This window comes from Dermacentor silvarum, chromosome 8, assembly GCF_013339745.2.
Source record: "Dermacentor silvarum isolate Dsil-2018 chromosome 8, BIME_Dsil_1.4, whole genome shotgun sequence".
Taxonomy (NCBI): Eukaryota; Metazoa; Arthropoda; class Arachnida; order Ixodida; family Ixodidae; genus Dermacentor; species Dermacentor silvarum.
This window is the reverse complement of record NC_051161.1, coordinates 56,152,902-56,167,598: the sequence shown is the minus strand read 5'-3', so window position 1 is coordinate 56,167,598 and position 14,697 is coordinate 56,152,902.

The following is a 14,697-nucleotide window of genomic DNA, read 5'->3' as shown; positions in this document are numbered from 1 at the left end:
GCGGACGTCATTGACCTGCCGCCACAATGGCAGATCAACCGACACAACCGACAACACCTCAGCAGTCCATGCCAACAGTCATCCTCACTCATCCGCGGGACCCGGGCACATTTTGTGGCACGGACAACGCCGACGTCGAGGACTGGCTTGCGATGTACGAGCGAGTGTGCCACAACAACAGGTGGGATCCAACAATGATGCTAGCAAACCTGATGTTTTATCTGCGAGGAACTGCGAAGCAATGGTACCACACGCATGAAGCTGACCTAACAAGCTGGGCTGTCTGCAAAGAAAAAAATTCGAGACCTGCTTGGCAGACCTGTCGGTCGTCATTTGGCAGCAAAAAAAAAAAAAAAAAAGAACTTGCATGCCACGCTCAGACGTCCCCAGAATCCTATGTCGTGTACATACAGGATGTGCTGGCTCTCTGCCGCAAGGCTGATAACAACATGACCGAGGCGGACAAGATTTTTTACATACTAAAAGGTATTGCAGACGGCGCCTTCAATCTCCTGATGTGTAAGGATTGTGCCACTGTGGATGCAATTATAAAGGAGTGCCGGCGCTCCGAACAAGCGAAAGGCTTGTTCGGAGCACCGCCGCCGCGTCCCTCAAAATTTCGACAGATTGCCCAACAGCGCCGCGACATCTTCGTGCGAAGACCCACCGCGGTTCGTTCAGCCGACAGGACCGGAAGATATATGGCATATTGTTCGCCGTGAGCTTGAGGCCATGGCTCCGGCTCCAATTCGTTCCGACTGTCGGGAAAGCGTGCCCGCTCTCTCGCTTATACACTCTAAAAAATAGGGAGAGTATCGCAGGAGTGAAGGGGCCGATTTACTCTTCAAGGCATTGTTTTACTCTCGGAAAATGTCGGGGAGAGTGAAATGCATTGTTCACTCTATCCGCATCGAGAGAGTGAAATGTTATTTCTACTCTGCTCATCTGAGAGAGAGTAGAATGCCCGTTCCACTCTCGCGGCAACAGAGAGCAAAACGTAGCATATACTGCTGCTTAAACTGCATGAGGCTGGTCGGGAACATGGAGATGTATCGCTCACGCAGGCAGAGCAAAGAGCGCATCGTTTTTCTTGTAAGAGAAGAGGCATCCAGCGCGCAAACTGGTGCGGAGATCAACGCACTACTTTTTGTTTCGGAGTCGCCCCACCGTGCGCCTGCACAACATCGCGGAGCAGCACAGCGCCGGAGAAATGCGATCCGTTCAGCGGGCAGGCCCGGGCAGGCGGCGTGCGCCAAGGCCATCCACGAAAACTCTTGTGTCAGCCACGTTTTACCGCCACGAAAAGAGGACAGTCGTTCATCGTTCGTTGGATTGAACAACAAATACTCCACGGTAAGTGATTTCTAATTTACGTGGCACATTCTGCGTATATGACATGCTATCGCCAGGCAGTGATCGCGAAGTTAAGCCTGTTAAGCCGCCGCGATTGCCAACGGACTTGGTATGCGTACTGCGTCATTGGATGTCAATAGAAAAAGCCAGTCGTCGCGGTGACTGCATATGATTTTATCACTTGCCGCAATCCTTAAGAGCTTTTAAAATCGTAAACGCTCAGTGAAGCACGGTGTGTTTAATAATAAGTGAGGCGCGGCGTCGCATAAAAATGTTTCTTCACCAGCCCATGATTCCGTGCCAATGCCGAGCGTGCTTAGCGTGTGTTTTATGTGTTTAAACTTATTCAGTTTCGCAGTCTACGGTGTGCGGAGCGATGTTTAACTAAGGAGTTACATAACAAACGGCGTCAGCTTGTGCGCGGCATGCTTTCGTTATATTAAGGCGCGCGCTTGACAGTGTGTTTCGCCCATGGGTAACCTGCGGCCAGTGAAGTTACGTGCAGCGCTAGCGCCTGTTAGAAAGTTGCCGCAGGCATACAGCTGCACGCTGCGTGAGGTCAGTTTGACGCGTAATGTTAAACTTGTTAAAGCATTGCGAATTGTTGCTTTGGACTTAATAAGACACCTTTTTTTGCCAATGTATAAAATTGGTGTGATTTTATGTCTGATTTTGTGTCTCGTGTTGCGGTTTCCGAGCGCGGTGCAAATGTGAACAGGCGCGTTGCGTATCGACTCGGTGACTGGTCAGGCGGCGAGTTATGCACTGGAATGGAATACAATGGCTACTGTTCTAGGATTACCCTGGCAGGGAAGTTCTACATTATTGCTATTGGCTCGGTCTCCACGTTTAGTGTTTTCGATATGCCTGTGCATTTGCTAGTATGAGTTGGCACTTAAAAATTATGTTGTATGGACGGCTCTGTGGGATCCAAGCGTAAGCTGTGCATCTTGCTATTGTAGGGCAGATTGAAATATATTTACCATCTTGTTATTTTTCGCGGAGAAATGAAATATCAAAGTAAAATGTTACCTTGCAGTTTACCAGTCGTTTGTCATGCATGCACAAACTATAAGTTGGTCTAATAAACTAATAACGTTGGTCTAATTGAAGCTTTTACATGCCTTCAAGAATGTAAAATGCTAGATTTCAAACTGCAGCAAGAGATGTGGGTAAGCTTGGCATAACAGGCCTTGCTACCCCTTCTTATAATCACACCCAGTAATATCCATTGAACTAGATAACCATATTGTCATGCCTACTGCAAATATGATCCTCAAGTTATGGCTTGAGCAGTGTCATAACCAGAGGGGGGGGGGCACAGTGGGCACGTGCCTAGGATGTGTCACAAGTGGTGTTTGTGACACATCTGAATTCGTCATACAGCTTTGCACTCTTTGCTTTTCAGTAGGTTACATAAAACTGCATGCTTCACTGTTCAGTTAAATGACTGCAGATTTGAGTACTTCATATCGTAATCAACTTCAAGTGCAGCATAAGCAGAGCGTACAGAATTCAGTCTCATAAGTTTAACGGGTTTCTTTAAAGGTGGTTTGCCTCCTTCTCATGTCATGCCCCGTCATTCTTCTAGCACTACATTGCGTTATTGTTGGCCACTTGTGTATGCCGAGTGTAGTCTCTATACTTTTCTTCATTCCACTAGCTATGTTCCCTTTACATTGGCGGCTGATTTATTTTGTTTTAGATAAGCCAGAGAGCCGAAATTCTCTTCAGGAATTATATTAGTTCATAACGTCAGAAATGAGATGTAGACAATGCCACCACTGCTTTCTCCCCTAGAGGAGGGGATGCGTTTAGGAACTGTGCCAACAATTACCAATATTTTATTTTTCAGAATTTTTGTAACACTGGTGCTGGACTGAGGCCTAACGGCCACTTTTCTTTTTTATTTCCTCAAGTCAAAAAATTGAAATTGGTTTGGAAGTTGACTATTACAGTCATTTATATGTTTCACTTTCATTACTGTGCAAATACTTAGTGCTAAGGCTTATTAGTGCCATGACCTTTTTCGTTGACTGTTTTAGATGGTTTCACAATATTTCCTCGTGTTAATTTGCGCGCACAATGTTTTTCAGGCACCCGTTTTATAAAACTCAAGAAGGCAGCTGCAAGGAGAAAATGGTGTCAAGGAGCCAGCTCAGCATGACTCCACATGATGCAGAGGAGCGCACTGGAAGGCATCAAAATGTGTTGCCATGCAATTTGAACGAGAAAACTAAAATGTGGGTATACTGGGTGTACCATGTAACTAAATGGCATGAAAACTTTCAAAAGACAGTATGTCACACAAAGATGAAAGTTTCGAATTTTTTTTCATGCACGTGTGACATGTGTCAGATTCCTTTCGCATCTGCACTGGGCAGACCATAAGGTATTTTAACAAGTGCCGCAATGAACACCAATGAGCTATTAGGGCAGCAAAGTACTCGCATTTGACAGTGCACTAATGCAGCAGGAGATGGTGCATATGCTTTAGCCTGTATCACGACCAAGTAGCTTACGGAATTATGGAAGCATTCAGCAGGAAAAAAAATCGCAAAGCAAGATGTACCAGCCAGCCTCCATTGTCATCATTGATACCAAATTGGCACTGCTAGAATGAAGATAAATGTGTGAAGTGGTGTTCTTTGCTGGTGTGGCCTTTGCTTCCTCGCATTGCTCCTTTGTGTTTGGCTACAAACATGTGCCATGTGTTAGTAATGAAATGGAAAGGATTGATTTACAAGCAAAAATCCCCACTTCCCTGATCAGATCATTAGAATATGCACCTGTACCAAATGAACAAACTATCACGTGATGTCTTATGAGAAAGAAAATTATACAATAGACAACAAGAATACCACAACAGTTGTGAAATGTGTCAGTGCCCTGTGGCAATAACTGTCTACGAAATACAGTGCGTGGGAAAGCGCGATGGCACGATCCCGAGAGCACCAGGAAATTACTTGCATGAGGATGCCAAGAGTGAAGTCGAGCTTTCTGCCAAAAGACTACCAGCTTTAGATCCAACCGAATGGGAGAAATGATACGCCACTGTACTGCCTTGACACAGAGCGGAGATAGTGTTGGACAACCACGGAAAGATGCGCGTTTAGAAAAAAGGGGGTGCAGCCCATGCATGAATAACTATGTGAAATATTATAACCAAAACTAGACGGTGCGGCTTTACACGACAATATACAACACATTTCTAAATATACTGTATACTCTGTCAGGAGCCTCCATACGCTACATAGGATGTTATCAAATGAGCTGCTGTCTTGAAAGTAATTTGCGCATGAAAAAACTTTTCCTGCACAAATTACTTTACCAGCCTCATGCTTAGCTGCTCATCTGATAACCTACGGTATATAAGTACACGAGTTTAGTGCTTGAAATGCGTTTTCTGACCAGTAATGTGGTGCATCTTTCTCTTCAATCGTAGTGCCAATACTTCGCGAGTTTGCGCATGTTTGTTATTTGTTTGATTTTACATTGTATACTTTCATTTTTTTAAATGTTGCCAATTGAAAATAAAAAAATATTTCTCACTGCATTGGCGATGAAATTTTAAAGAAAATGTTTACGTATTATTGCAAGATGTGTTGTAAAGTTGATGAAAATCCGTGTAATCGGATTTTAAGTGTATCTGTATGTTTTTCCAAATTTTACTCAGTTTGCCTTGTGACTGTTTGATCAATAAAATGTTGACCTTTTGAGAAAAATGTGTTTCATTCGAGTGACTCGGCGACTAAACATCAAATCCAATTCACCAAGCATAAGTGCAGGAGCTCCTTATAAAGGAATCAAATATCCCCGACATGTAAGTGTTGTGAATCGCCTCTGATGTGACCATGGCACTGCATAGCGAGTGCTTTCACACAACTGGGAGGAGTACCAGCACTCTGTCTGAAGGAGTACAGACACACTGTTAGGAGGACTACAAGCACTCTGTTTGGGGGAGTAGAAGCACTCTGTTTGAGGGAGTAGAAGCAGTCATGTTTGAGGGAGTACAAGCACTCTGTTTGGGGGAGTAGAAGCACTCTTTTCGAGTGAGTACTAATACTCTTGTGGGGTGGAGTATTCGTACTCCGGAAGGAGTTCTAGCACTCTGTTGAGGAGGAGTACTAATATTCTGTCCGGGGGAGTTGCTGTACTCTCTCCGAGATGGAGGCGTTTTACTCCTGAAAAGGGAGTGAAATATGGGACAAGCAGATACTCCCCCAAAGAGAGTTCCCGGAACTCTCTTTGTTTTTAGAGTGTACAAGCGGTCGTTCGGGAGGAAATAGCGAGTTTGGGCGTTCCGTCTCTCTGTTCAGTCCGCCATACGAATACCTACCAGATTTCTCCGACCGCTCACTCCCAGACGCAAAGCTTTCCGCCACTCCGCCGCAACCCCGCTGACTGGCGCACAGCGGATGACAGACCTATCCGTTTTAATTGTTCCGGTATTGGACACATCGCCCGTCATTGCCGTAACCACTGGTCGTCGTCTCCTCGGTGGTCGTCTCCGAGTCACTATCGCCAAGTACCAGACAATCGCACTTTCTCGCCCTACACGCCGCCTAGGAACATCAACACCAACACTGCTCCACCAAGATCCAGCCCCTCCCCGTCTCCGCAAGGCCGTCGGTCCCGTTCGCTTCTCGTTCACCGCTCTTCATCCCCATCTGCAACCGGTCGCTTCCCTTCAGGAAACTAGGCGGTGCAGTTCCCGGAGGTGAAGCTGCAACTCCAACACGGCCCACAAATCCTCTGTTGACCCTGCCTACACGTGGAAAGCTACTGGATATTGAAGTTGATGGTGTTCCTGTTACATCTCTCGTTGACACAGGAGCGCAGCTTTCAGTTATGAGCGCTGCTCTCCACCGAAGGCTGAAAAAGGTTCTGACGCCCGCCGTACCGTGCACTGTGCGAGTCGCCGATGGGAGTACTTCACCTGTTCTTGGAATGTGCACAGCACGTGTGACCATTGCGGGCCATTATAACGTTGTATTATTTATCGTCCTTGAGCACTGTCCACACGACCTAATTCTCGGCCTCGACTTCCTTTCAAAACACTCTGCCCAAATTGACTGCTCCGCAGGTGTTGTACAGCTGGATCTGCCGCTTCCTGCCGACGCAGACGCAACAACTTGTGCTTCACCTCGCTTATGTTCTGCTGAGTTTGCAAGGCTGTCTCCACAGGCGCCTACAAATGTCCTCCTGACGCCCTGTCCTCCCGTACCTGATGGCGAGTACGTCGTTTCGCCGCTTATTGACGTGGTTTTGTCACGCCATATAGCCCTACCGAGCACCTTAATCCCGGATCCTCGAAAGCTGCGCTCGGGTGCCCATCCTCAATTTTGTATCTTCGACGCATGTGCTGCCACACGGTATTGCCATCGCACTTATCACTCCTTTTGGAAAAATTTGAGATTTCTTCTTTGGCCTCCGAGTCCTTCTTGAGTACCAACGCACCTTTGTCACCCATTCCTTCGTGCTCGACGCCTGCGGACGATGTTTGTAAGATGATCGCCCCTGACCTTCCTTCCGAGCAAAGAACAGCTCTTCGTCACCTCCTGTCATCTTATCGTGATATCTTTGATTTGGACGACCGTCCACTTGGTCAGACATCTGTTGTCACGCATCGCATCAACACCGGTGACGCCAGCCCCATTCATAGGCGGCCATATCGTGTCTACGCCACAGAAATGGCCATAATCTAGAAAGAGGTCTACAAGATGATGGACAAGGACATCACTGAACCTTCCAGTAGCCCGTGGGCATCACCGGTTGTCTTAGTAAAGAAAAAAGACTACTCGTAGGGATTCTGCGATGACTACCGTCACCTCAACAAGATAACAAAGAAGGATGTTTATCCCCTGCCTCGCATTGACGACGCTCTTGACTGCCTTCACGGATCCCAATACTTTTCATCAATTGACCTCCACTCCGGCTATTGGCAGATTAGCGTCGACGAGATAGACCGTGAGAAAACCGCCTTCGTCACACCGGACGGTCTGTACCAATTTAAAGTCACGCCCTTTGGATTATGCAATGCACCAGCTACATTCGAGCGCATGATGGACTCTCTCCTGCGCGGCTTAAAGTGGTCTACATGCCTCTGTTAATTCGACGATGTGATTGTGTTTTCGTCAACTTTGAGAGCCACCTGAGGTGCCTCACGACCATACTCTCCGTGTTTCGCAGGGCTGGCCTTCAGCTAAACTCCTCCAAGTGCCATTTCGGTCGTCCGTGAAATTACCATGCTCGGCCATCTCGTAAACGCCGCCGGAATCCAACCTGATCCACAGAAAGTCCACGCCGTGCGAAATTTTCCTGTACCTTGTTCAACAAACGATGTCCGTAGTTTTCTGGGCTCATGCTCCTATTTCCGGCGATTTCTGAAAAAATTTGCCGACATCGCTCGCCCTCTCACTGACCTTCTTAAGAAAGATGTCTCTTTCTCTTGGGGACCACTGCAGGAGCAAGCCTTCTCTACCCTGATCGAGCGGCTTAGAACTTCCCCGATTCTGTCGCACTTTGACCCTTCTGCGCCCACTGAAGTACGAACTGACGCGAGTGGTTATGGCATCGGCGCTGTCCTCGCTCAACGTCAACAGGGCCACGACCGTGTCATCGCTTACGCCAGCCGCCTTCTTTCCACGCCCGAGCGAAATTACTCCATCACTGAGAGGGAATGTCTCGCGCTCGTATGGGCGGTCGCGAAATTTCGGCCGTACCTTTTCGGTCGGAGCTTCTGCGTCGTAACCGATCATCACGCCCTCTGCTGGCTCTCCTCTTTGACTTGCACGTTGGGCATTGCGTCTACAAGAATATACATTTTCTATTATGTATAAGTCAGGGCGCCTGCATAAAGACGCTGACTGCCTGTCCCGCAATCCCGTGGATCAACCAGACGATACCGATGCAGACTCGGACATCAGTATTCTGTCCCTCTCCGGCTTTCTCCATATTGGCGACGAGCAACGCCAAGATCCTGTTCTTCGAACACTTATGGAGCGCCTAAGCTCCTCGCCTAATGACCCGTCTCTGCGGATGTTCACCTTGCCCGATGGAACTTTATACCGTCATAGTGTTCGTCCTGACGGCCCGGAGCTGCTCCTAGGCGTTCCAAAGCACCTTCGACTGGCCGTGCTCCAGCAACTTCACGACGCTCCTACTTCTGGACATCTGGGCATCACTCGTACTTACGGCCGCCTGCGGCGCCACTTCTCTGGCCCGGCATTTATCGCTCTGTGCGCCGTTATGTCACTTCTTGAGACCTGTGTCAGCGCCGGCATACGCCTGCTATGCCTCCTGCTGGTTTGATTTAACCAATTGATATCCTTACAAAGCCCTTCTTCCGTGTGGGCCTCGACCTCCTTGGCCCCTTTCCAATTTCCATGAAAGGGAAAAAATGGATTGCTGTAGCAATAGATTATGCCACGAGATATGCCATTACACGAGCGATGCCAATCAGGTGCGCTACAGATGTCGCAGACTTCTTACTATACGACGTCATCCTGCACCACGGTGCCCCTCGCCAGTTACTCACGGGTCGCGGCAGCTACTTTCTCTCGAAGGTCGTCGATGATCTGCTCCGCTCCTGTTCTACAGAACACCAGCTTGCTACCGCATACCACCCTCAAACGAACGGCCTCACCGAACGACTCAACCACACACTAACTGAAATGCTGGCCATGTACGTTTCGGATGATCACCGCGGCTGGGACGTCGCTTTACCATACATCACTTTCGCATACAACTAGTCCCGTCACAATACTGCCGGATTCTCCCCATTTTACCTTTTGCATGGCCGCGACCAAACCTTGCCCTTCGACACGTCACTACCTTCCGCAGTACAATCACCCAGCACTGGTTATGCTCCCGATGCTATTGCCTTAGCCGCCCAGGCGCGAGAGGTCGCCCGTCATCGCCTCACAGTCTCGCAAGCTTCTCAAAAGCGACGCTACGACCTTCGGCACCGAGACCACCATTTTTCATCTGGTTCCCTTGTCCTTCTCTGGACGCCTTCACGTCGCGTCGGCTAGTCGGAAAAACTACTTTCCCATTATTCTGGTCCATACCAGATCTTACGAAAACTGTCCGACGTGAGATACGAGATCGCCCCTGTCGGTCAGCCTTCAGTGCCTGCCAATGTCACCAGCGATGTTGTTCACGTCGCCAGGTTCAAGACCTATGTCCCCCCATTAAGCGACGCTCTATAACCTGCACCGGGACGGAGCTAACCCCCCCCCCCCCCCCCCCCGGGAGGGTGATGTTGCGGTGAAGGGAAAGAAGGGAACACTAACTGAGAGGAAGACGAAGACTCTGGCCGCTGCCGGAACGCCATATACTTCGCTTGTAAATAAACATTCTTCTACGCTCGTGCGCCTGCTTTCTTCCTGGAACAATATATATTCTAATGCGAACACAGGACAAGAGAGCAGCGGGCAGCGTTCACAGCGTGTCTCAACCAGAGCAGCTCAGGCAATCTCGAGCTCGCGCTTCCCGGATGACTGGCGATGTGGCTGCAGCGCCGGGCATTCGTCTTCACTACACAACATATTTCACCACGAAGATGTCGCGGTATGACGAGCAATCACTTGCGGGCGTCAGAGACGTAATTGCGGCGATAGAGAAGTCCCATCCCGCATTTCGAAGTGCGAAGCTTGACGGCGCAAAGCTCGAGAAGGTGGAGAAACAGTCGACGGGTTGGAAAGGAAGCGGATAAGAGCACTAATCCAGGCATCCTTGCGTTGCTCAGAAGCCATGTCGCAGCCTGCTGGGAACGAAAGTACTTGGTCAATGGCAGAGAGGCAGGCATCGCTTTCGGTTGACACGGGCGAACGGGAAAGCGCGTCGGCGTCGGTGTGGCGGCGGCCAGATCTGTAGACAACGCGCATGTCGAAATCTTGCAACCGCAAAGCCCAGCGAGCTAATCGACCTGAGGGGTCGTTCAATGTGGGCAGCCAACGAAGTGCATGGTGGTCTGTAATTACATCAAAGGGACGGCCATAGAGGTAGGGTCGAAATTTACCAAATGCCCAGATTATGGCCAAACATTCGTTCTCCGTAACGGAATAATTCGTCTCTGCTTTGGTGAGGGTGCGGCTTGCGTATGCAACGGCGTGCTCATCGAACCCAGATATGCGCTGCGCGAGCACAGCGCCGATCCCAACACCGCTGGCATCGGTGTGTACTTCGATCGGAGCACTCGGGTCGAAGTGACGCAGTATCGGCGGCGATGTTAATAGACGACACAACTCTTGGAAGGCATCGTCACAGGCAGGGGAGCAGGCGTAATTGTTCAGGTCGCTCCGTAGAAGCTGATTCAAGGGAGCGGGGATGGACGCAAAATTCCGAATGGAAGCGGCGAAAGTAAGAGCAGAGGCCAAGGAAGCTGCGAAGTTCTCGTACGGTGGAAGGTTTGGGAAAATCAGCAACTGCAAGGAGCTTGGCGCCGTCAGGAAGAATACCGTGTTTCGACACGACATGGCCAAGGATGGTGAGCTGACTTGCGCCAAAGTGGCATTTCTTCAGGCTGAGTTGAAGGCCGGCGGCAGTTAGGCACTGTAACACTTCCTCCAGCCTACAGAGATGGGTGGGAAAACCGGGCAAAAGATAACCACATCATCTAAGTAGCACAGGCACGTTTTCCACATGAGACCACGAAAAGGTTGTCCATCATACGCTCAAATGTTGCTGGGGCGTTGCAAAGCCTGAACGGCATGACACGAAATTCATATAGGCCATCTGGCGTTACAAAGGCCGTTTTAGGTTGGTCTTCGGATGCCATGGGGACTTGCCAATAGCCGCTACGTAAGTCAATAGAAGAGAAGAACTCCGCGCCTTGGCGACAGTCAAGGGCGTCATCAATTCTCGGAAGAGGGTAAACATCTTTACGAGTTATTTTGTTAAGACGACGGTAATCGACACAGAATCGAATCGATTCATCCTTCTTCTTAACAAGAACAACGGGAGATGCCCAGGGCTATCCGAAGGCTGAATGACGCCGCGCGTGAGCATGTCAGCTACTTGATCATCGATAACACGGCGCTCTGTCACGGATACACGGTATGGTCTTTGTCGTGGTGGCGCACTGGTACCCGTGTCGATGCGATGACAAACAGTTGACGCGCGGCCTAAGGGAACATGCTGGCAGTCGAAAGACGAACGGAAGTTGTCGAGAAGTCGTAGAAGCTAGGCGCGTTGGGAAACAGTCAACGTGTCGGCGATGGAGCTATGTAGAACATCGGGCGAAGTCGGCTCCTGCGCGGGGTTACAGGTCATTCCGGCGACCTCGTGAGTGGCGATGGAACCTGTTGGCATGTCAATGATGGCAGCAGGGTCGACACACTGGACGCGGCCAACGCACTCCCCACGAAGCAAAGTGAGAGGACAGGACAATCGGTTCGAGACGAGCAGTCTGCTGACGCCGGAATGAACGTCCAAAAGAGCGAAAGGCAGCGGGGAACATTTGCGACGGGCGAAAATGGCGGATGGCGTAAAAAGTGCGCTGGCATCAGCAACAATGTTGCATGACACTGTGGCTAGGGCAGAAGAGTGCGGTGGAATTGTAACGTCTTCGGTAACAGTTATGCCTTCCACACTGACCCGCAGTGTGCACACGTGGGTGTCTTCAAGACGTACACCCGGCTTCGCTCGAGGTTTTATTGGCGTGGCATGTACACCTTTGTGTGCAAGTACATTTGGTCGTGCCCTCAGTGCCAACGCCGCAAGGTTCCTGCTCAGCATGTCTCTGATCCACCCCAGCCAATCCCGTTTCCTGCCAGGCCCTTCGATCGCATTGGGATTGACCTGTATGGACCCCTTGCGAGCACGGCTTCCGGAAACCGCTGGATAGTCGGTCGCCATCGACCACTTGACGCGCTACGCAGAAACAGCCGCTCTGCCTGCTGCCACAGCTCGTGATATCGCAGCCTTCCTACTGAAAAACTTTATTCTCCGTCACGGTGCACCTCGCGAACTTGTGAGTGATAGAGGACGTGTGTTCCTCTCCGAAGTCGTAAACGCGCTCCTTACTCAATGTCTCATCGTTCATCGTACCACCACCGCCCACCATCCTCAAACTAATGGTCTGACGGAAAGATTGAACCGCGCCCTTGGCGACATGCTCTCCAAGTTCGTCGCCTCTGATCACACTGATTGGGACCTCATTCTGCCATTCATCACGTTCGCGTACAACACTGCACCACAGGCGACCACAAACTTTTCCCCATTCTTCCTCTTGTATGGCCGCGAACCTTCGACTACCCTCGACACCATTCATCCGTACAGACTGGATTCATCCGAATCTACGCCCATCTCTGAAGTTGCCCGCCGCGCCGAGGAATGCCGTCAACTCACCCGTTCCTTTACAGCCGTCGACCAATGGCAACAAAAATCTCGACGTGACGATGATCACCCGCATTGTCACTTTCTTCCGGACTCCCTTGTGTGGCTTTGGGTTCCAGCCGTTCCTGCTGGCCTCTCGTCCCAGCTTGCATCCAAATATCAAGGACCCTACCGTGTTGTAGCGCAGACATCACCTGTGAACTATATTGTGGAGCCTGTCACGCCACCTATGGACCAACGTTGTCGTGCTCGTGAAACCGTCCACATACAATGCCTGAAGCCGTATTACGACCCCATGATTCTATGTTCACCATGAGTCACCAGGGTGGCTCCTTTTCCGATGGGGGGGTGAATGTAGTCAAGACGAATACCCGGTGCTGCAGCCACATCGCCAGCCATCCGGGAAGCGCGAGCTCGAGAGTCCATGTCAGGAGCCTTGGCCACGCTCGCGAGGCTTTCACCGGACACAGGTGGGTGCCGTGTGAGAAGACGCTGCCTGCAGAGCTCGTCGAAACTCTGGCAAAGCTCAATGACCTGAGAAAGTGTGTCAGGACTTTTGGACAGCAGCATATGAAAGGCATCGTCGGAAATGCTCTTCATGATGTGACGTACCTTGTCCACCTCCGCCATCGTCGGGTTGACACGCCGGCAGAGGTCGACGATGTCCTCTATGTAGCTGGTGAATGTTTCACCAGTTTGCTGGGATCGGCATGCACAGGCGTTGTTCAGCGCGAAGCTTGCGCACGCCAGGGCGACCTTAAACGTCTGCGATGCCGGTTTTGAAGCGAGCACACGTGCGGAGGTCGGCTTCGTGGTTTCGAAACCACAGCTTGGCGACGCCCGATAGATAGAACATCGCGTTGTTGAGCTTGTGCGTGTCGTCCCATTTGTTAGTGTTGCTGGCGCGTTCATACGATTCCAGCCAATCTTCAACGTCTTTTTCATCAGTGCCGCTGAAGATGTCAGGATCCCGCTGACGCTGGGCACCGGCACATACGATGGCTGGAGTAACCGGTGGGGATGTCGGGCTCGGGTCGTCAGGCATAAAGGACGGCAGAGTTCGGGTGCGTAATTCCAGGTTGAGGGAAACCGCAGCACCTCCACCTGAATCTAATGCGAACGCAGGACAAGAGAGCAGCGGGCAGCGTTCGCAGCGTGTGTCAACCAGGGCAGCTCAGGCAATCTCGAAGTCGCGCTTCCCGGATGAGTGGCGATGTGGCTGCAGCGCCGGGCATTCATCTTCGCTACACTATATATATATATATATATATATATATATATATATATATATATATTAACGGGATGTTCTTTTAAGTCCGCAGGGCGTCTGACCGAAGTACAAGAAGACGGAGCAGTCTCAGCCGGACACCCGATCGAGCACGCATTACTAGTTCCGTCAACTTCCTCTTTCACACTTCACCGTGCCGGCACCGATAATCCACAATACAATCACCCCTCGCACAGAAAGAAGCCATCCTGGCGACCTAGGGAAAAGACAGCATCGGCGGGTCGTAATACGGTTTTAGCCGTGCTACGTGAACTATGGCGCCCTCGGCAACGGCGATCCGAAGACGGCGCGAGCGGCTCGATGACATAGTTCACGGGTGATGCTTGCTGCAGTACGCGGTAGGGGCCGTGGTAGTTGGCCAAAAACTTAGTGGATTGGCCGTGGGAAGTAGCCGGCACCCGAAGCCAAACAAGCATTCCGGGGGAATATCGGGCACTAGGAGCGGATGCGTCATGGCGTGATTTTTGACGCCACTGATCTTGGGTGGTGAACGAGCGGGCTAGTTGGCGACATTCTTCAGCATAAGCAGCCGCTTCTGAAACAGGTGTCACTTCAGAAGCGTCAGGACGGTAGGTGAGAATGGTGTCCAAGAGGCAGGCAAGGTTCTCGGCCACAGAGAAGAAAGAAAGGAGAGAAGCCGGTGGTAGTATGCGGGGCAGAATTATAGGCGTAAGTGACAAAAGGAAGAACCCGGTCCCAATTGGAGTGATCGC